The sequence below is a fragment of the Leptodactylus fuscus genome, chromosome 5, assembly GCF_031893055.1.
Source record: "Leptodactylus fuscus isolate aLepFus1 chromosome 5, aLepFus1.hap2, whole genome shotgun sequence".
In the NCBI taxonomy this organism is placed as follows: domain Eukaryota; kingdom Metazoa; phylum Chordata; class Amphibia; order Anura; family Leptodactylidae; genus Leptodactylus; species Leptodactylus fuscus.
The window spans coordinates 76432815-76444510 of NC_134269.1; positions in this window are offsets into that span (position 1 = coordinate 76432815).

Sequence of the window (11696 nt, forward strand, 5' to 3'; positions counted from 1 at the left end):
TAATGTATATTATGTAAGTAGCATTATTTACTCAGGCTTATAGACAACATTTTACTGTGATCTTCTGTATAAACATTATTACATATTGCATAAAAGTCACTATAGATGATTTATGAAAATACAATGGTTTTACTCATCAAATGGGAGCAGCGTGGTTAGCGAGAACATAGATTTTTCACTTCTATTAAGAAGTCTGGACAGTCAGTGAGGAAGCTAGACCTCTGGTGAGCAGTAGAGGAGCCCTGCAAGGAGGCCACTCAAATGACTAGTCATGTAGTACAAGGACAGGTTCACCAGGGCTGAAGACACTCCGATCTGATCTGGTGTGTGAGACCAGGATAGATACATATGGTCCAGACAGACCTAAACATTGCAGACCTCATTGTCTGATGGCTGCCAGCTTTATTGTGATGGCAATCACATCTGGTCACTTTCTTTACCAATGACTGATCTTTCCTTGACAACAATTTACTGAATGTTTTAGCTGCTATAAGGAAGCCTTCACCTAAACAGAATATGTACAGTAATGTCAAACCAACAATTGCCAAATGTCCTAGTTCAGATGAATACAGTATCACCCCAGATCTGTATGTACAATGGTCAAAAACAGGCTTTGGCTACTTGCAAAGATCAAGACCTTTCGTCGTTATGTTTTCCTTGTATGATTTGTAGGTAAGAATTTGGTGCAATGTGTTTCTATTCCCTATAGCTATATATGATGATGATTGTTACTGGCCGTACAATGGTGTCCTCTTCTATCATTTTAGTTGTGAACCCAGCCTAACACAATATGGTGTTAATTCATTCTATTATCCTGATGATACAAAGGGAGGCAAAGCAACCCCTTTAAGTAACAACAATGGCACTTTAAAAGGGTAATGTCATGTTTCACATCATGTCACATTGTTTTGTTATGTAAGGCTCTGAGAATAATAGTGGCCTTAATGATTTTATTTTCACATAATTGTATGTTTCTTGCATCCAATCGGAACGATTTTTTAACACAAGATGTAATGACAGAGATCCTGAACATTATTATATAGAGTGTAGAAATATATGATTTGGAGCAAGGATTCCTAATGAAGAGCAGAGCAAATCCTAACAGGACTCCTAGTAGTGACTATAAGAGTCTGGATTACTCCCCCCGCACACAGAGTCCTATCAGGGATTACGTTGCTTTTTACTTATCAATCTTGCTATAAACCATATCAAGCTATATACAGATGTAGCCAAGTTCACCATGATTCTTACATGGAGTTACAGGCCTCTTCTTTTTCACTTTTTCACTGGTTTTCTATGTTTTTAGTTGTGAGATATCACTATGAAGCAGCTTATTAGATTCCAGTTAAGGAAAGCTACATCTGTATGATAGAGTTCAGCTTCTCTCCCTATCTCATGGCCTGTGCTCAGACAAGGCAGTAGAAATGCCCACAATATCAGACACCCATAATGTACCCCTGTACGCCGTCTCTCTCTTGGAAGCATGTTTGTCCCACTATATGATATGTTCTCTCATTGTGTAAATAAAATACTTTCAGTTTTTCAATGTGACCAGTTTTCCTTATTAATGCAGCATAGTAGCAGAGGGGTCTATGCTTGTAGTTGGCACTCGTTCTTTACTCTTCCATACATGCTGGTAAACACATTTAGAAACTTTCTGGTTGCCTTTTGATAAGTTTCCTGCTTAATTTCACCAACCTGCATGACCGGGTGTGTGGCACTGAGGTTCCAATGTGGCCACTGATGGAGGTTGATGTGGCCTGACCCATCCAGTAGTGGTCTCCTCTGAAAAGCACTGAACTTGGTGAAGAAACTGACTCGAGCCTCTATCAGTGGCCATGTTGGGTCTGCAGTATCACAGCCATTTATGCAGACTGATGAAAACAGGCAGCAGTAACACAAGCAAACCATTAGCACCAATATTATCCCAGCTTGGTACCAGCATGCTTATGGCAGCACACTTTAAAAATGAAAGCAGGGGTGGACAATGCCTTTAATGAGCTATTGACGTGTTACCATCTATGCAGGGATTTGCCAACATGGGAATAACCCTTCAATGACCAATCCCTAGGACAGGTAATTAAATTGAGATTGGTGGGGGTCTGACGCCAAAACTAACGCCTTTCTGCTCCATGGTGAGTACATTCATGAGCAAAGAGCAGTTCTAGCTCCATGACTAATATAGTCTTATGTGTATGGCTGGCCTTTAAGGTTGAGGCCCTACATAGTGTAAATGTCATGGCAACCCCCCCCCCCCCAAAAAAAAAAAAAAAAACACGCTTGGTCTTACAAAACCTGCAAAGTGGATGTGATCCTGGCTAATCCTATCTACACATTGCATAAAAATATCTGCAACGTATATGCTACAATTTCAAAAAATTTTGCATTTTTGTAAATCCCAGCGTGTCCATTATATCTATGGAAATGCTGGTGTTTTCCGTACAGGTGTAATTGAAGCAGAAACTCCATAGAGGAAATCTCAGCAGACTTTCTGTGAAAAGCACTGCAGGAAAAAACACGATGAGTTTCTTCACTGTTTTTTTTTTTTTCCTACAGTGATTTTCAGCCTCTCTCAGTTTATATATGTCAGCTGAATACATTGCTTAGGCCTGGGAATATACTTGATCTCTGTCGCTCATCTCTTGGGTGAGCTGTATTTTAATTTTGCTCTAACAGAATAAGGAAGACCAGCAATATATCCCTGGGTAGAACGTTCTTAAAATAATCCTAGCAATTCCTTCAGCTATATAATCATTGGGAATAATTACACTGCGTACCATTCATTCTTCACATCCAGGACAATCAGGGAGGTAAGCACTTTACATGCAGTTAGTGAAGATTACTTAAGATTCAGCATCAGTTCTTAAAGGAGTTTTCCCATCTCGGTGTTGCAACTGCTCTCCTGTCTCCTCTTCCCTTTCTGGTTTTCAGCTCAGTCCAGCAGTATTCTCATGTGTTTTGTAACTGCACATTTATCTGGATTTATATACAGACACACTGGACGCCGCAGCTGAAAGCAATATGCAGAGAGATGAGAATATAGATCAGTGATGGCGAACCTATGGCACGCGTGCCAGAGAGGGCACGCAGAGCCCTCCATGCTGGCACGCGTGCGGTCGCCCGGATCGCTCACCAACAGGGAATCCGGTACAGGATTCCCCGTTGATGAGCGATCACTGCCTTCAGTTGTATGTGCAAATGCACATACAGCTGAAAGCTGTCAGGGTAGGCCGCGGATCGCGCGACCGCGGCCTACACTGGCTGCAGAGTTTGACCTCTGCCCCGACGCGGGCGCGATGACGTCATCAGCGCCGCCAGTGACAAGAAGGTGGATGCCGGCGGCTCTTCAGGGGTGAGTATGAGAGTGGCTCACTGTGTATATGATGTTGGGGGGAGCGCTTATAATACTTGGTGGGGTGTATGATACTGGGGGGGGGGGGTGTATGATACTGGGGGGGGGGGTGTATGATACTGGGGGGGAGTGTATAATACTGGGGGGGCTTATAATACTGGGTGGGGTGTATAATACTGGGGGGAGTGTATAATACTGAGGGGAGTGTATAATACTGAGGGGAGTGTATAATACTGGGGGGAGTGTATAATACTGGGGGGAGTGTATAATACTGGGGGGAGTGTATAATACTGGGGGGGCTTATAATACTGGGTGGGGTGTATAATACTGGGGGGAGTGTATAATACTGGGGGGAGTGTATAATACTGGGGGGAGTGTATAATACTGGGGGGAGTGTATAATACTGGGGGGAGTGTATAATACTGGGGGGGCTTATAATACTGGGTGGGGTGTATAATACTGGGGGGAGTGTATAATACTGGGGGGAGTGTATAATACTGGGGGGAGTGTATAATACTGGGGGGGCGTATAATACTGGGTGGGGTGTATAATACTGGGGGGGCGTATAATACTGGGTGGGGTGTATAATACTGGGGGGAGTGTATAATACTGGGGGGGCTTATAATACTGGGTGGGGTGTATAATACTGGGGGGAGTGTATAATACTGGGGGGAGTGTATAATACTGGGGGGACTTATAATACTGGGGGGAGTGTATAATACTGGGGGGGCTTATAATACTGGGGGGTGTACTAAAGAGCATATAATACTGGGGGGGCTTATAATACTGGGGGGTGTACTAAAGAGCATATAATACTGGGGGGGGGCCTATTTATAAGCACACAATACTGTGTGTGGATGCCACTGTGGAGCATATAATCCTGTGGGGGGGGGGACACCTACTGCGGAGCATATAACACTGGGGGGCTACTGTGGTACTGTGGAGAATATAATATTGTGTGGTGGGCCCACTGCAGAGCATATAATACTGTCTGGGGTCCCCTCACTATTTATATCACACAGTATCTGTTTTATAGCAGACGTGATATTAGTACAGGATGTAAGAATATTACACGGTAACTATAAAACAGATCCTGTGCGATGTAAATAGTGAAAATTAATTGTTCAAAGTACCAAATGCCGAGACCTTTACATTTCAGTACAACGTTGTTTGTATTATTGAAAGCTCTGTAAAGCCCCACATGACTGTAATTTTTGGTCAGTAACTGTCCGCAATTGTGGATCCGCATAGTATTAAGTCTATATTGTCGTGTTGGCACTCCGCGAAAATTTTGTGGGTTTTGGGTTGCAGTTTGGGCACTCGGTCTCTAAAAGGTTCGCCATCACTGATATAGATGGTGGGGAGTCATCAGAGAGAGTCTGTAACCTGGGGGGTGCAACACGTTCTCTGCAATAATTCTCTGTTGGGACTGCTGCTGGGCCCAGTACTATACAGCATAGAGAGCCAGAAGCTGGTGGCTCCATAAACTGTACAGAGCAGTGACCTTGAACCCTTTAGCGACAGAGTGCCCAAACTGAAGCCCAAAACCCACTAATTTATCGCAAAGTGCCAACACGGCAATTTAACCTTAATACTGTGCGGATCCACAATTCTACTTGGTACGTTCATACTTTTTAACAATTAACGTTCACTAGTTACATCGCACAGGATCTGTTTTATAGTGACCATGCAATGTTATTACAGCCTGTACTAATATCATGTCTGCTATAAAACAGATACTGTGTGATATAAACAGTCAAGGCTCCCCACACAGTACAATCTGACCCACAGTGGCCCTCATGCTGTACAATGTGCTCCACGGTAGCCCTCACACTCTACAATGTGCTACACAGTGTCCCACACACACAGTTCAATATGCTTCACAGTAGCCCCCAAACAGTACAATGTACTCCACAGTGGCCCACCACACAGTAGTATATACACACACAGTTTACATGGACAGTTTTCAGCTGTATGTACATTTGCACATACAGCTGAAAGAAGCGCTCTCCCGCTAACAGGGAATCCTGTACCGGATTCCCCATTAGTGAGTGATCTGGAAGCCTGGATGGGACAACGGCACACGTCAACAGAGAGGGGCTCTGAGTTCCCCCTCTGACACGTGTGCCATAGGCTCAACACCACGGGTATAGAGGCTGAGCTCCCTTGAACTAAATTGGAGCCCAAATTGCTCAGTCACTATGCAACATGCAGGGACATCTATTCAGCCTCCTTACCTTAGTACCAAATCCAGCAGCAGTGTCATACAATGTCCTCCTACCACTCGGCTATTAATGGCCTATCCTGGGGATAGGCAACGAATGCTAGATTGTTGGGGTTCAACTGCTGGAACCCCCACCAATAGCCAGAACAGCACGAATGGATATGCAGTTGTGCTTCTCAATTCAACAGTATTCACACACACTTTAAATGGAGAAGCACCATGCACGCCTGATCACCACTCTGTTCCAACAGGATACCCATTTTGCTTGGACCTGCACCATTTTAACAGCGGATAAGTGATAACTGATCAGCTTTGCTTCACTCACAGGACTTATCAGATTTTTATCAACTCCTTTTCCACAATAGGCTTAAAAAATGACAAGCATTGGTATAGTGATCATACAAATTTATAAAGAATTTCTCTGCTTCGAGCCTGCCCCATACCATTTTATTGCCGAATATGAGACTATATTACATCGTCCCTCATTATGTACTGCCTGGGAATAAAAAATGAAAAAATCTTTTACATACAGCAGACCTAGTGGCTGAAGTGTCTTTACAACATTCACTTATTTTTTACTTAGCCTTAGTATGAAAATGGCAAACCCCAGAGGGTGGGAACAACAGGGGAGGAGTCCTACCCTCAGCTCTATAGACTTTCATATCAGCAGGACGGATTCACATGTAGATGGAAGCCTTGAAGAACAAACAGGGTCTGAGAAATAAAAGAGAGAACAACCACCAGACTGAAGTGAGCATTGATGTAAGTATTTGGATTTAAGATAATCACTATCTTCAGGATGAACATAAGTAAGTGGACAAGAAAGTGGGGTTTGCAAAACAGGTTAGCAAGACCAGAAACTCTGTCAATGGAGATGATGCTACAAGGAAGGCAAACTTCCAAAAACAGGAGGTAATGAGAGACCTCATACTGAGGTCTACTCAAAAAAAAAAAAAAAAAAAAAGAGCGCGTTCATATGGTTTGCCATTTCCATATGAGCTGCGCTCACCAGATTATATTGCTTCCAAATCTTCTACCCAGTGGACCCTGTATGGAAACAACACGGAGTTCATGCTGATAATTCCCTTATCACTAGGGGATACCCCTCTTGTGCTTCTGACACCTTATGTCAAGAGTCTGAAGAAGGTATACTTTAATACCGGAAAACGTTTAACTCTACACGTGTGAATAAATAAGCAACAATTCTCAGCACAATCCGAGTGTGACGTTCGTTCTTTTGAAGTACATCAAAGGTTGGGACCCTACGCTCACACATCAACAGTCTCCGACTGCATCCCTCTTAAACCTTTCCACAGGTGAGGATATTGAACAGGCATCACATGCTTGAAACATTGTGAAAAGGTGCCCACAATTTTGGCCGGCGCCTTTTTGAAGTTTAGTGTGAAATTATGTCTAATTTGCCTTTTTTTGTGTTGCTCCAATGCACACAAATGAAATAAATGTGTATAACAAAACGTGCAACTGCAAATTTCTGGGAGAAATACTTCATTTTCTGGAAAAACTTCAGGAGTGCCAACACTTAAGACCATGACTATATATAATCCATGTGTTAAAAAATGTGTTTCCTCTGCCCTGAAAAAGAGAGGAGCTTCAGCCACTTGAGATGTGGTTTGCAGATACTGGCATATTACATGGAAAGGAGAAAGAAATGAATGGTCACTACATTGGAGATGACACACCACACCGCAGGAGGGCCTGGAATCTTCTCAAACATACTGTAGGTTATCTGCCATCTCTAGGAAAGTCTTTTTTCTTCATTTTTCCTGTAGCTTCAGTCTACTCTCCTTTCATGGTAAGTATGAAGTTGCCTTCTTTTACTAAAAAGTTTTTTTCAGGCCCTGGGCAGAGCCCGTTAGTAATGTACACAGTGTACGGGGGTGGGGAGGGGAGAGCTGCTAGTGGACATGCTAAGCTTACCCATAGGGCTCATCTCATGTGAGCAAAAAGATATCCTCTTGGACTTGAAGTGGGAACCTATTGACATCTAAAATCAAAATGTAATTGGGGTCCTATAGTTTATTCCTTGCTACCTTTATTCTTATGAGCTGAGGGGAAAAAAACCCCAAAAAGGAATTGTATGTAACAGCTGGCATATACATTGGCATCACATGATCTGCGGGTACAGAAAAGAGTGATGTAGTAAATAAAGATTCAGCCAACAACACTGTTTTAGAATTTTACTTCGAATCCCTTAAAAGGCACAGACAGTAGTAAAGAAGTCTCGGACAACTCAAGGACAAGAACACACCACAGATATGCAGTCCATGTCAACTGAATGACTACATTGCTGGACAGAACCAATACAAAGGCACCCACATGTTCTGTCCCTTGGATGATACCAGCGCTGTGTATAGAACTTCTGTCCCATTGTGATTTATAAAGCAGACTGGCATCATGCAGATTAGGATTTGGCTCCAATAATACAATTTACATTCAGGTTTTTACTGAAAATATTAATCTGTGAAAGTTAAAATGTTGCAGTAGAGACACCATGCAAACAGCAAGGGATCATAACCATGAGTTTATAAGAGCTAGGTGTTCAAGATGCAATAGACATGGACTTAATAGACATTCGACTGGTGCACAGAGTTCTGACATACAATAGAACATGAGCAGATTGTTATAAAGTGTTATGAGAAAAAAAAAAATCAGTATAACATATTTCATGTATTAGAATCTGTTCTATTACTAAGCTTAAGAGCTAGTTCACACGGGGTTCTGAGTGTACACATTGCGTCGCAGCTGCCATGACGGGATGCCGGTGCAGTGAAATGGTATCCCGTTGCGGCTTTCCACTCCAGATTAGCCTCAAATGAATGGCCCTAGCCCAGAGAGTGGTGTCGCGAGGCGGACGTCCGCCTGAAGCTCGCTTCTTTTTTCCGTGAGGGGGAACAAACCACTCACCGGAAAAAGAAATGTCCGGCTTCCATTGATTTCAATGGGAGGCGTTTTTGTTTTTTTTTAAGCACAATTTTGACACGGATTCCACGTCAAAATCCTGACCATTTTGCCCTATGTAAACTAGTCCTAAGAGTCCAGTGGACGGTGCTTGACTGGCAGCTCTCTGTGTGCAGAGCCAGCCAGTGAAGACTGTCAGGGTCCATTCACACAGAGCAAAATGGTGCTTTATTTGCTGCTGAATTTTCAGCACTGAAAAAAAACAACCTCCCATTGACGTCAATGGGTTCCGCTGTTTTTTTTTTCCCCACTAGCAGAATTTTCTGGAAAAGCTTCAGGAGTGCTAGTGGTTAAAAAAAAAAAGCTAGCAGAACCCATTGAAATCAATGGAAGTTTTTTTTTTTTTCAGTGCTGAAAATTCAGCGCCAAATAAAATGCCATTTTCTTGCATGTGAATGGACCCTTAATCACTGATAGGAGTCTGGTGGGCAGTCCTAAGCAGAACAAGAGCAGAGATTTAATCGCATAAAACACAATCTTTTATCACAAATTCAGTGTGACGGGTTCACATTACAGGACTGCATTAGAGTACATTTATCCAGAGCCATCACTATTTATGGCACACTATTGGAGTGCAGGCTCCAGAAAACAGGGAGGCAACCTTTTTGTACTGAATGCCAAGTTAAAATGATCCTATAATTTAAACACTTTTTTTTTAGTTGACACATCGGAATAGCCTTAAGAAAGGCTATTCTTCTCCTACCTTTATCAGTCGCCTCCGGCCTGCCGTTCGGTAGAAATACCGGCTTTTACCAGTATGCAAATGAGTTCTTTCGCAGCACTGGGGGCGCCCCCCCAATATTGCCAGAGAACTCTCTCCAGCGACACCTCCATCTTCAACAGCAACTGCCTCTTCTGCGTCTTCTTCCGGCTGGGGTGACACTCCGGCGCCTGCGCAGTCAGCTCTGCCATGGGGGCGCAGGCAAGAGCCAAGTGCACAGGCCGGCGGCCATTTTTTTGGAGGCCGCTACGCATGCATATAGTTCTATGGAGAACAGGAGCATAACGCGCATGCGTGTGTAAGCGGCTTCCAAAAAAATGGCCGCCGGCCAGCCTGTGCACTCGGCTTTGCCTGGGTCCTGATGGCAGAGCCGACTGCGCAGGAGCCAGAGTGTGACCCCAGCCGGAAGAAGACGCAGAAGAGGCGGTTGCTGTTGAAGATGGAGGCGTCACTGGAGAGAGTTCTCTGGCAGCATTGGGGGCACCCCCAGTGCTGTCTGAGCGCTAGGGCCCGCCCCCAGTGCTGCAAAAGAACTCATTTGCATACCGGTAAAAAACGGTATTTATACCGAACGGCGGGCCGGAGGCGACTGATAAAGGTAGGAGAATAGCAGCCTTTCTTAAGGCTATTCCGACATGTCAGCTAGAAAAAGAAGTGTTTAAATGATAGGATCCCTTTAAAAAAAAAAAAATTGTAAAGGAACAATACATCAGTATTACGGTTGTGTGAACCTGGCCTAAAGTGGGGTTTATATGTTCACTGAATGCTGTTAAAAGGCATCCGTTATTGGTTTAAGCTCAGGTCCCATTCATGTGAATGAGAGATAAACAGTGACTAGGTTCAGTCACTAAATAGGGAACAGAGCAGTCTGCTGATCAGTGAGGGTGCCAAGTATCTAATCTGATATTGATGACTTATCCTTATGTATAAAGGACATTTGGCAAAAAAATACCAAAATAACATAAACCCTGGGGCCCCTTGGGGCCTGTTGTTGTCAGTCATTAGACAGATCGGTCTTTACGGTTTAGTCTGTTCTTCTATTGTTATGATGGAACAGGCTAAACAATACACGTGAACCTGGTCTTAGGTGCATGTTCACATGTAACAGGTCCATTGTAGAATTCAGTAGCTCTTCCATCAATGTGGTTTGCAGAAATCAATGAATGCACTGCCACCTGCCAAATGTAATTGTCCTCCCTATAAATGCTGATGACTTAGTAGCATGGGATAATAAAAACACAAACATTTCTGGACAACCCTTTTACATTCTGGAATCACAAAAAAAAAAACAAAAAAAAAAAACACTAACATAATGGTGAGAACCAATATTGTATAGGGCAAGCACAAGTAAGGTAGGTCAATGATTGTCCATAACCTATTGTAGACATAGGGGGGAAAAACACCTCTAAACTGAAAAATCTATTGCTTCATTTGGCAATTGCTAAAAATACAATTCCATAATATATAAGCTTCAGCACCTTTAAAATTAAATACTTCCAGCAAGGACTCACAATATAGTTAACCCAATTTTTCATTCATTTGGATAAAAGAGAGGACAGTAAAAAGAAAATCAATCCGAATGTAATTGTTCATGCTGCAGACTGAAGGTCCATTTCTTCCTGCGTCACAAACTTCAATCCACTAATAGACGATACCTTATAATACATATTGCGTTATGTCATTTATTTCATATGGCTACTTAAGATGATTCCCGACATATGATTAAAGAGAGTCTATCACTGCTCTCAGCAGCTTTAAACCACTCTCCTAGTGCTTTAGGTGCTGTTAGAAGAATTAAAACGATACCTTTCTTATGTTTCAGAGCCCCAGGGATGCCTAGAAAAAGCACTTTTATTCTTTATCCAAATGAGGATCTTGTAGCACAGGGGGAGTTTTCTTCTAGTACTGAGCACTGCTGCATCATCACTAGACAGGCCCATCCTGCATTCAGCTCACCACCACCCCCCCCCCCCCCCAGCTAACAGCATCTACAGAACTATGGGAGTGGTTTAAAGCAACTGGGGCAGTGACAGACTCCCTTTAAGAAGTGTGTAGCTTTTATTGTGGTTCTACCAGATCTTTTACTCTGCCCTTGGGGTAATACAAAAGGCACAACCATAGATCAATATCGGTGACACCAGCAAATTTATAATCATAGAGATAAGATAGCTATCAACTACCGTATTTTTCGGACTATAAGACGCACCTAGGTTTTAGAGGAGGAAAATAGGGGAAAAAAATTTTGAAGCAAAAAATGGTAAAATATTTAATATATGGGAGTTGTAGTTTTGTAACAGCTGCAAGGCCACATTGACAGGTAACCCTGCAGCTGTACGGGGACCCATAGAGTGGTTTTTTTTTTGCGGATACCAGATGTACTTTTTAGTTATACCATTTTGGGGAATGTCTATTGCTTAGAT